The sequence below is a fragment of the Magnolia sinica genome, chromosome 2 (genome assembly GCF_029962835.1).
Source record: "Magnolia sinica isolate HGM2019 chromosome 2, MsV1, whole genome shotgun sequence".
Classification (NCBI taxonomy): Eukaryota; Viridiplantae; Streptophyta; class Magnoliopsida; order Magnoliales; family Magnoliaceae; genus Magnolia; species Magnolia sinica.
The window spans coordinates 117940874-117952781 of record NC_080574.1 but is presented as its reverse complement, the minus strand read 5'-3'; the positions used below and the strand labels follow the sequence as shown (position 1 = coordinate 117952781).

At 36.6% G+C, this 11908-nt stretch overlaps 1 pseudogene; it reads right to left on the bottom strand.

Annotated features, from left to right (window-relative positions):
* Positions 1 to 463: 463 nt before the first annotated feature.
* LOC131227074 (uncharacterized) lies at positions 464 to 3463 on the bottom strand (annotated as a pseudogene).
* Between the last annotated feature and the right edge of the window lie 8445 nt (positions 3464 to 11908).

Here is an 11908-nt window from a genome sequence, read left to right as displayed (position 1 = left end):
AACACCAGTTGTGTGCAAACAGGCTCTTAAACATATCGAATTTCATTTTATGATTTTAATAGATACAAGTTCGAGTGATTCTGCGACCAGTTGCTCCCACTGAGGAAAGCTGACCGTTCCACACTAATGGGTCCACAATATCAAAGGCTCACCTAAGTAGGGGCATCGGGATTATTTGGTTGACAAGCAATGCAGAGGCTACCTTAATTAGAGATGGAAACGTAACACATCCAAACAAGATCCATGCCACTCATCAGGTGGGGACCACTGTCATTACCTACAAATCAGGCTGGTACTATCATCAGCAAGGCCAAATGTGTACAATAAATAAATAAATAATTGATAGTTGAAGAGAATTAACCAACATGGATTTTGGACTACAGCAGATGCACTACCTTGTGAATAGCTTTTTATTTTATTTTATTTTATTAAATGAAGCCCACTCTTGAGTTAGTTGCTCAAATGGGAGTTTTTTCTCAAATGAAAGTAATTCATCTGGTAGCTAAATTTCAGCAGCAACATCTGAGTTAGTCGCTCAAATGGGTGTTTTTTCTTAAATGAAAGCAATTCATCTGGTAGCTAAATTTCAGCAGCAACATCTGAGGACACCCTTAGAGTAACTTTCACAAGTGTACCACTCATTCAGTATAATCAAACTCCTAGATGCATTACGGGTAAACCTCCTATTTCTACCATTTGATCATCAGGCTAAGGGAATTTCACCGGTATCCCTGCAATGGGTTAGCTGTTTTCGCAGATCTTGCATCTGTCCATGCTTTTGCAATCGTCCACTTCATGTCATCATCTCCGTCCCCATACATGTTCTGCAACAGGTCATTTTCTCAGCTTAATCCAGAATGTGCAACCCCTTGATATCCATGGTGGTTGACAAAAGGAGGTAATGTATGATGCTCAGCCTATATCAAAAAAGGGCAATTTTCAGTTGTGTCAGCATGCCGAACACTTGAGGCCTGCTTTTCAGTGATCCAGACAATTCATTTCATGCTAGCATAACTGCTTTTCGGTTTTTAATCATCCATTTGTAGGAAAGCAATTATAGATGGCGAGGATCTTCTCCCTGAGGTGGTTTCCACAGCATTTACCCAATCAACAATGGGGCACAACAAAAGCTAGGACTCATATGCACAGAATGTTGGCTCAAAAAAAAAACTGCTAGTTCAGGCCGAGGCATAGGACATTTCCCAAGAAAAGAATGGATACAGGACTTACCTTCATCAAATCCATAATTCCAGCCATTGGATCCTTTTATGTATCCATATTTGGCTTCAACTGCAAAATAATAAAACTGCAAAATAATAAAACAAACCTTATAACCATTTCCGAGACAAAACCACACAAGTTGGAATGTATAGAGCTGTTCAAAGATGATAATCTCCAAGGTACCCAAGTACCCATGTGGACATATACATTCAACTATAATTCACAAAACAATATCAATTTCGGTTTTCATCATCCAAAGACAGCCTGACTCCTTGGATAACAGTAATGTGGATTGCCATATAATAATAACAATGCCTTTTTTTACCATGCCATGCATATGTTCTTTCATCATCCAAAGACACAGGAAATGAAAGAGGAAATGAAAAATTGGCATTTACCTTATCTTCTTTGAAGAGCAAATCAAGCCAATTCCCTTTTGAAGTTTTAGACAGTGTGACAATGACTCGATTGGGCTTAACAACCACCTTACATTGCTCAGGCACAATCTCCTTGTTCAACTTTAGTATGGCACAACGGTAATTCTTCCCTTGAACGTCATGGAATTTAATATCAACAGACAGGCTTGAAAACAGTTTCCGCCTTCTCTTGCTCCACACCCTCCAAGGACACGTAAATCTTAAAGGAAAACAAATAATGAAAAATAAAAATCAACTTTTACATTTAATTTCTATCAACCACAAACACTAGAGACACATGAGAATATGTTTCCAACTGTCTTTAAAAATTGAAGTACAACATTTATGAAAATAAGATTTAAGAAGGAAAAAAAAAAAACCCATGTTTGTATGTACAATTAAGCTAATGGTGTTCCCTAATGATTGTAATGAAGAAGTAAGCCTCAAACTGGAACCATATTCCTTTCCAATCTGACTTGAAAGTGGCATAGTTGCAACTGGAAGCCAAGTCCTTGAATATGATTGCCAGGTACTTTTGCTTATTTCCACTTTAGTATACTTTTAATTGCAACCAAATTCGATAGCATCCATACACACCCAATTCAAAGTAGGTGAGGCTCCTACTAGTGCAACTCATCTCATACCTATTTAATAAATACAACCAGAAAAAAAAAAAAAAAAACACTAGCACAACTTTCTGAGTATAGTATTCTTCGTAGTAACAGAAATTTGTGAGATTCAACAAGGAGCTAAGTTAAGAAATCTGACAATACCATATGCAGAAATATGCCACATGTGATGATTAAAAGTTCTCTTAACTTTTGAACAATACCATATGCAGAAATATGCCACAACACTTCAAATTCGGAAGTTGAACCCGAGTTTTGTCTAGTTTTGTCCATATGTACTGCAATAAAGGTTCCAGACCCAACCCAATTTGACCCCCACTTCAGCAACAAGAAGGATACATTTTGTGCTTTGTATAAAGGCAAAAGAAGTTTCTTATGGTACCTCATAAGGAAAAAGAGATCTTCCTCCTCAAGCAAATAACTGATAAAGCAAAACCCAACATCCAAGAAAGTCCATTTACACCACAAATCAAAATTTTATTAATGCAACAAGCAAACTTGAAAAAAGAACCTAAAAAAATAACAAGGCTAATAGGTACTTGCATAGAAATTGTCTCAGCCAACAGGCTCTAGTAATTTCAAATTGTCTATTAGGTGATTTAAGTTATGGAGCAATAAGGAAACTGAGAACTAAGAGAAAAATGCTCCAGCTGTACAAGAAGCATAACATGCAGTTACCAATGCGCAATGACGAAAGGCGGAGCTAAAATCCTCCAAAAGTGGTGACTCAGATGGTGTTGTTCCCACCAAGTGGAGAATAATCCATTGAGTAAGTATTTCCTGAATCATGGGAATCAATTCAAGCTATACATGGGAGATGTCTTCATGAACCATAAGGACCTACAAACAAGTAAGAAATTCAATAGAGAAAAGAGAGATTTAGGTGAGATTCTCAAAGCATGGCCGTAATTGTAGAAAGGTTTGCATTTTAACACAATTACATAAAAGTTTCACTAGAAAATGCATAATGACAGATGAGACTGCCTGGAAGAACTTGGAAGAAAACAAACTCAGTGCTTACAATGAGGAGGTGGGACCTCAAACAGAGAAAGTTACAATGAGGAGGTGCCTATACAACCTGCATTCCAATAGCAGATGAAAGGACATTCTCCCAAACATCAGTGATGATTTTATTTTAAAGAAAGAGAAACATAAATACAGAGAGGGCTGACAAGGGCTCAGATACAACAGAGGCATTGCATCGGAGATGACTAGCTCCAATCCAGTCACCCGCCGCAAGTCTGTTCACATGACTGTCTGCCTCCCAAATACATCTTTAAAACCAAATTCTCTTTCCTACTCCTAGCAATCATACTTCTATTTCAAAAGGCAAATACAAGACTAATCTCTGCATTAACCATATAGTTTATTTAATACCATTGTTTCTCCTTCATTTGAATTTAGTCTAGAATGAATGAAGCTTGGTAGATGAATGTGTGCTGGTTGACTCGAAGACAACCAAGATTTTTTTTTTTTCTTTTTTTTTTCCCCCTTTCCAAAAGTCCTGTCTTTTTATTAAATTACTGTTGGTTTTCAGATAAATTATTGAGCATCAGATAAAAAGGGAATCGCATGCATGTATAGTAAATAAATTATTTATTAACTAGCAACAGTCTTTCAAAAGCTGAGACAGAACCTTGGGAAGTACAAAAAGGCGAACAACACTGCTATATTGAATTACAAAAGAAAAGGAATAACAAGATTATGAATATCTAAGATTTTCAAGAGCTTCTAAAAGTATGGAAGGATTTCAATGGTTCCATCAACTATAGTGAAACTATAAATAAAACGGCCATTCAATTCTTAAAAGAAAATATCTACTCCGAATCTATTTCTTGAAATTTAACTCAGGGAAAGACATGATGAGGTTGATCACTGTCTTCCTTAGGATAACTACTCCATATCTATGAAGCTCTTTGAATTCTTCATCGTCGACATTGGCAACATTGCTACATTAAATGTAGTCTGTGATAATGTGGTTCAATCACATTGCAATAAATAAGAATTTTTTTATTTGTGACAAGCAACTTTATTGAATTGCATATTTGATCATGTGCAATTGCATATGCGACAACATATTTTTGTTTTGTTTGTTTTTTTTTTTTTTTTAAATTAAAAAAAAAATCAAAAAATATGAAAAAAAACAAAAATTAAAATTTGTAAAAAAACAAAAAAAGAAGAACAAATTAAGGATAACTTTCCTAAGTTAACAAATGGGGATGTTTTGTGTTGTATTAGGAAAAAACAAAAGAGTTCTTTCAAATCCACATGAATATCATTTAACTGTTTTTTGATTTTCTACTAATAGTGTAAGAGTAGAAATCCAAAATCACGTATTAATGCGCAAGTAAAAAAGAATGTAGTGTTGTTGTCGACTTCGAGTTCTGCTGCATTATGTTTTTAAGGATGTTGTATATCTAAAGGCACTCAAAGATGGATTTGTTGTATTAACAAGGTGTAATTAAGTTTGCTTATTTTTGGCTTTTTGTTTATAAACTGAGGTATATATAATGCTTGGCCTGAGGCTTTCTATGGCATGTTTGGGTTTTCAACTTGTACAAGTGGGGCCCATGTTCAACCCTCATCAGAGTTTAAATAGAGGCACGGTGGCTGCCGTTTTTCCTGCCAAGGAACGGCCCGAAACAGGGGCATTTTTACCCGGATTTCCGGACTGATATCAGTCCGATTTCTGGGATTTGTTGTAGCTCAAACAGAGCCCGATTATGAACTGTTTCTGGACTAAGTTTTAGCCCTCAGCTGGGGCCATTTTCATGCCATTGTTCGGCCCCAACTAGCGCCTAAACTCAGGCCATGTTCGGCCTCAAACAGGGCCCGTAATCAGGTCACGTTTATCCTCAAAACAGGGACCGTATTCAGGCCCTATTCAAGCTCCGCCATGGACGGATCGTGGCCCCAAACTTGGCTTATATCAGAGCCTTATAGCTACACATATGGAAGAAGGAGAAACAAATAAGAAGGAAAGAAGAGAAAGGCTGAGTTGTGGACTGATTACCTAGCCGGGCTTGGCTCTACTCCTTCTCCCTTTTCTTCTTCATTTCTCACCCCTTTTTGTGTGAAAACTCTGAAGGGAACTGGATCCTTGTTATAGGCAGGGAGAGTATCATCCAACGGCTGGGATCGTTTCTGCCATTCGGCCGTCGACGCGGCCTCTTTTCACCGAAGAGGAGAAGACAGACCAGATCTGGGTTAGGGAACAGGGAGAGAGAGAGAGAGCGAGAGAGAGAGATTTGGGATTTGGGGTTTTTTTTTGGGCGCGGCTTTGTTTTTAAGCGCGCGCCCAAATTTAGTCCTTGGTCTGGTATGGCTCTGTGGGCCCCACCATGATGCGTGTCAAACATCTACCCCATCAGTCAGATGCACCATCCCATGGTGGGCCAAGGGATTAAAAATCAAATCAATCTATTGCTTTTGTGAGCCACACCACATACAAAAGTTAAGAGGGGTTACCCTCCATTAAAACATTCATAATTATTTTTTGGGCCCACCGAGATGTGGCCCACAAATCCAGCTCATCCATGTGTGCCTCTTGGATGAGGGGTCATACCAAGTTTCAGACGCATCCAAATTTCAGGTGGGGCCCACTAAGTGCTTTTATGTGTTTTAGGCATGTCTTCACATGATTTTAGATGGTATGGCCCAACGGAGTTTCGTATACAGCTGATTTTTGGCATATCGCATAATTTAAAGGAGACCCATCAAATGCATGGTGTTGATGTTTGACACATGTCATGGTGGGGCCCACACAGCTTGACCTCATGGGAACGGCATGGATTAAACACAAAGGTCAAGTTGTGTGGGCTCCACCATGACATGTGTCAAACATCAACACCGTGCATTTGATGGGCCCCCTTTAAATTATGGGATATCTCAAAAATCAGCCGTATAGGGATCTTAGGTGGGCCATACCTTCTAAATTCATGTGAATAAATGCCTAAAACATATAAAAGCACTTGGTTGGGCTCACTTGAAATTTTCATGCATATGAAACTTGGTCTGACTCCTCATCCAAGTGGGACACACATAATGGATGAGCTAGATTTGTGAACCACATCTCGGTGGGCCTAACAAATAATTATGAATATTTTAATGGAGGGTAATCCCTCTCAACTTTTGTATGTGGTGTGGCCCAAAAAAGTCACGGATTGACTTGATTTTTAAGCCCTACGCCCACCATGGAATGGTGCATTTGATTGATGGGGTAGTTTACTTTGATTTTTATATTGTATACCCATATGATCAATTTGCTATCATTTTCTACCGTCAATATAGAATTTAAGAAGATGCAAATCATACCAAACTCAAATGAATAATTTTAGAAGCTTTTCTCCATCCGATTGAAATTATCATATGAATAATTTTGGAACCTCAATCAAGCTACATATGAGAAAGATATTGGGCATACAAGATTGATCAACAATTTCAGTGAAATTTGATTTAAACATCTGAAGTTATTTACTCTTTAATTTGAGCTGATTAGATTGTCCAAAAACGATTAAAGGTTAAATTAGTGGATGTGCCTAATAATTTAGTAATTTTATTTTTCACAAATAAATTTCAATTTCCTTTTAAAAATAACATTTTTTTCTAAAATGTATTTTTTTTTTACTCTTTTAACCAAATATCATTTTTATTATAAAATATTTCAAAAATATTTAAAATACAAATTTTGAATTTTTATTTTCAAAATCTCAAATATTTTCTCATATTTTTAATTTTTTCTCAAAAATTTCAAAATGCCGATTTTTTCCTTCAAAAGAATTATTTTGTTCTCAAAATTTTTCTTAAACATAGTTAAAATTTCTAAGCTTTTCAATATTCTTTTTTATGAGACATTACAAATCATCTAAATATTACCTTTTAATTATACATATAAAAAAAATTCCATTCATATGATATAAAAACTAAACACATATATATATATATACACACACACACATTTTTACTGACAAAAATTTTTAAAAATTAAAACATTTTAACATTACTACAAAAATATATACATTTTTACATTAGGAAAAACACTTCTACCGATGATTTTTTGTATTTTGAAAAATTCAAAACACACTGTACCTACGGAAATTTTCGCAGGTAAAGATGACTAGGTAAAACTAAAGATTTCAATTGTTGTATTTTGAAAAATTCAAAACACCCTTTACCTATATTTTGAAAAATTCAAACACCCTTTACCTATGAAACTTTTCATAGGTAAAGATGACTTTTACCTACGCTATCTTATTTCGTAGGTAAACGTAGACTTTTCGACATAGAAGAAAGATCCAAATTTCAAAACACCCTTTACCTGCGAATATTTTCGTAGGTACATAAATATTTAGAATTTACGATTTCAAAACACCCTTTACCTATGACTATTTTCGATTCAAATCACCATTTAACTACGAATAGTTTTGTAGGTAAATATGTTCAAAACACCCTTTAGCTACGATAAGTTTCGTAGGTAAAGAGGGCTTTTATTTCGTAGGTAAAAGTAAGGATTTCGATTTTTGTATTTTGAAAATTTCAAAACACCCTATGACTTTTGCCTACGAAATCCAATTTCATTGCTAAAAGTAGACTTTTGGGTACCTACGAATTCGTAGGTAAAGATAGATTTTTCCTACGACATAAAATATTTGTAGGTAAAGATGGATTTTACCTATGAAATATAGTATCGTAGGTACAAGTAAACTTTTTAATATTTAGAAAATTCAGAACACCCTTTAGCTACGGATTTTTTTGTAGGTAAATATGGCTTTGGTAGGTAAAAGTAGGCTATTCGAGTTTTTAAAAAATTGAGAACACCCTTTAGCTACGACAATTTTCGTAGGTAAATAGGTCTTTTACCTACGAACCTAAATTTCGTAGGTAAAAGTAAGGTTTTCGATTTTTTCATAATTTAAAAATTGCAAAACACTCTTTAGCTACGAACATTTTCGTAGGTAAAGATAACTTTTACCTATTCGCAATTCAAAGAAGATAGCTTTTACCTTTTTCGATTTTTTATTTTGTTGAAAAATTCAAAACACCCTTTACCTACAAAAATTTGCGTAGGTAAAGATGGCTTTTACCTACGAAATTTAATTTCGTAGGTAAAAGTAAACCGTCAATTAAAAAAAGACCCTTTACCTACGAAAAATATGACTTGTACCTATGAAATTTAATTGCATCGTTAAAAGGTTAGTTTTACCTACGAAAATAATTTTTGTTGGTAAAAGTCATCTTTACCTACGAAAATTAATTTCGTAGGTAAAAGTTTTGAAGGTAAAAACCATATTTCTTGTAGTGGTCCAATTGGGAGGGAGGGATTATGTTGAACGGTTGGGGCATTGTCTGGAGCTGTTGGGTCTAGCACCATTGCTAGTATATGAACATCAATATAATAAACACAGTAAACTTTACAGTGCAAGTGGAATATACTAAAACATTATACAAGTAGTGTTAATGGTAGAATGAATTTGTGCTTATTCTTGGAGAGATGATTAAAATATGATTAGACCATTATACTATAATGCAAGTAGAATATAATCAAACCGTAAACATTCTAGTAAAATTTGAAAATTCCATTACACATTGTCATTCTATATTAAATACATATATTTCATTGTAATACGAAACAAGTTCAGATCAACTCTCTAAAGTACTCACTGCGTAAGTATCGTACGTTGCAGAAGTATATGTCAAACTGTGTAAAGCACTCGAAATTGTTACAGCTAACATACCAGTCACAATAGGAGAAATCTAGTCTCTCGGGACTCCATTCAGATGTGCAAGTGACAAAACTACATCTTCCATATGAAGTTTCCTGCGGTTATATTCCTCCATCAGGTCTGAAATTTCTTTGAGATTATATAATCTTTCATCCGAGTCATCGTCGATATATTCCTCCCTATGCTCATCGACCAGACCAGGTATCTCTTTGGCCCTACCAGAAGAAGATAAGGACGGAAAGTCCATCCGCAACAACTGATGAAGTATATTGCGTACTTCCGCTACGCTCCGATTTGAGGAAGACATGATCAGAAATTGACTCGACTACAAATATGGATTATAAACAAGTCAATTAAAGGAATACATCATGACTTGTAAAACATGTATACATGTAATAATCAAATTATTCGAATTAAAAAATGATATGTAAATCATGTGTATATTTAATAATCGTCGTCTGTATCACTATCGCTTCAGACTATTTCTTCTTCACCATCACTATCGCTGATCAGTATTTCCTCTTCATCGCTGATCAGTATTCTTCTTCATCGTCTGCAATGTCGTCATCAATGAAACCGTTATCATCTCTAACAATGTCATGTATTATTGAGACATCAACTGTAATGACCCTGAAAATTTTGTGCTAATCTTTCCTTAGTAGTTTTTGGGGTAATTAGCGCTATACTCGATTGCTTGTGAAATTTGCATCAATAACTTTAAATTGTATCTACATGACTCAAAACTTGTAGAATAGTTAGCGCTATGTTACTCTGAGATCTGGGATCCATCGCTAAATCCAGTTGTTCTTGGAAATTTTTGGAAGTTCTGGATTGGACCTGGACCGCGCGTCGAAAGTCCGATGGAGATGATCTTAGGCTGTTGCGGTCACCATGTTGGACTTGACCATCACCTCAAAAATCAAGTCCAGATGATGTTCTGGGTCGATTTGATTGAGTTCGGAGTGAAGAGTGTGGGAACGGTTGGAAATTTAATAAGATTTTATGAAATCTGAGTCGTGTCGCTTACGCGACGATTTTAAGCAATCTGACCGTTGGATTCTGACCCAATTTCACCCTCTGATCAGGGAAGGTGGCCCAAGCATGTCCTTATGCTTGTGGACCTGATCGAGATTCAGTGACCGTTGAATTGAGTGTGATCCGCCACGGCTGATCTGAAGATCCGGTCGGTACGAAAACTCAGCTTGACCTAGATCCATGGTCAAAGAGCTTAAGTCCGACCTTTCGTGGTAATAGGCCCACCGGAAGTGCTTCGTTGGATCGTGAGAGCCTGGTTTTGGTTATACCCTAAGTATACCTTGGCCCTGGGGTTATTTTCATCAATATTAGGCCTATTTATAGTCCTTAAACCCTAGCTCTCTTTTCCATACGAATTTCCTAACCCGATCTAAGAAAGAGAAAGGAAAAGAGAGAGAAAGTGAGAGAGAAGTTGGTGAATCATCTTAGATTCTTTCCTATTCTTCTTCATCCTTGAACCTTCACTTTGAATCATTATTCTGACGATTCTGAGTTCATCTTTGGGTAAGTTAACCTAATCCTAATCTGTGTTAGAGTTTAGAATAGTCTTGGTGTTGCTGTATCTCATTTCTATTCTTGTCTTAGGTTATCTTGTCGCCGTTAACGAAGACATATCGTCTGAAATCAGTTCGGTGTTCTTTTCTGGCTTAAGGTGCAGACTTTAAGTGTATAGGTTATGGTTTTCAAGGCTTTCAATGCCAGCTAATGGTTTATTCTTGCTATGGATGAGATTTCACATGCCAAATGTTATGTTTATTTTGCGTTCCTGATATACATGTGCTATATTGAGATTTGTGTATTCTATGTGTATGTATAAAGTACCGTATACGTATAAAATATGAACCTGTATTTGCCATGATTATTTGTCATGTATGTATGTTAATTGTATGTGTGACAACTCCTTGGCAAAAGGAATTGTCCAAATGCGTGTATTTCAACATACGTCATGTATGTTGTGTTATGTATTCTAAGTGTTTGTAGAAATGTCTGAATGATCTATAGTGTGATATATCAACCTAGTATGGGCGTTGAGAAGCGATTCTCAACTCTCCCACTAGTGTGTATGATTTCCTTCATGTAAGTTACATTCCTTGTTGTTTAATTTCAAGCATTACTTATACTTACATTTATGTTAAGTTGATATTCTTCAAATGCTTGCGTACTACATGATTTGAGATGTTGTTCCATTACTATTCTAAATTGTAGTTATGAGTATCTGTTGTAGTGTAATGTGTGTGGGACTATGCATTAGTCCAGAAAATCGGTAATCGGCCTTAAGATCGTGGCTGAAGTTGCTTTCGCCACGTAGGACGTATTAGACGAACCCGAGTCGTATTAGAGTTGTCGGAAGTGGTTTGGCCACGCGGAGTGTTTGCGCACTCTATGTCGTTCAATCTAACGTGCGCTCATGCTAGTCGAGTTCGTCAAGTAACCCGATTGCCCGATGTATGTTCACCATGTATGGACGCTACTGTTTGAATCTAGGGTACCGAACTTACCGATGACATCCTGATAACCATGGTACCTTGATCCGCTAAGACTCATGAGCCAGACATGGTGGTATGGGACACCGTGGTCGAGCTGTCGGCCTACGCTGGGGTGACGAGCCTCCCCGTAGTGACCAGTGAGCAACTAAACTCGTGACCCGATTATGGTGGTATGGGACACTATATTCGCGCTGTCGGCCTACATTGATTGGTGACGAGCCCTTTGTAGTGACCTCGAGCATACCTGGATACCGCATCGAGGTGACGAGCCTTAGTGTAGTAACGAAGATATGATAGGTGTGCATTGATTGGTGACGAGCCCTTTGCAACGACCTCAAACCATATGATCGTATGAGCTTGTCTAGGACTGACGACCCTAGAATGGATCACTGTTTGGA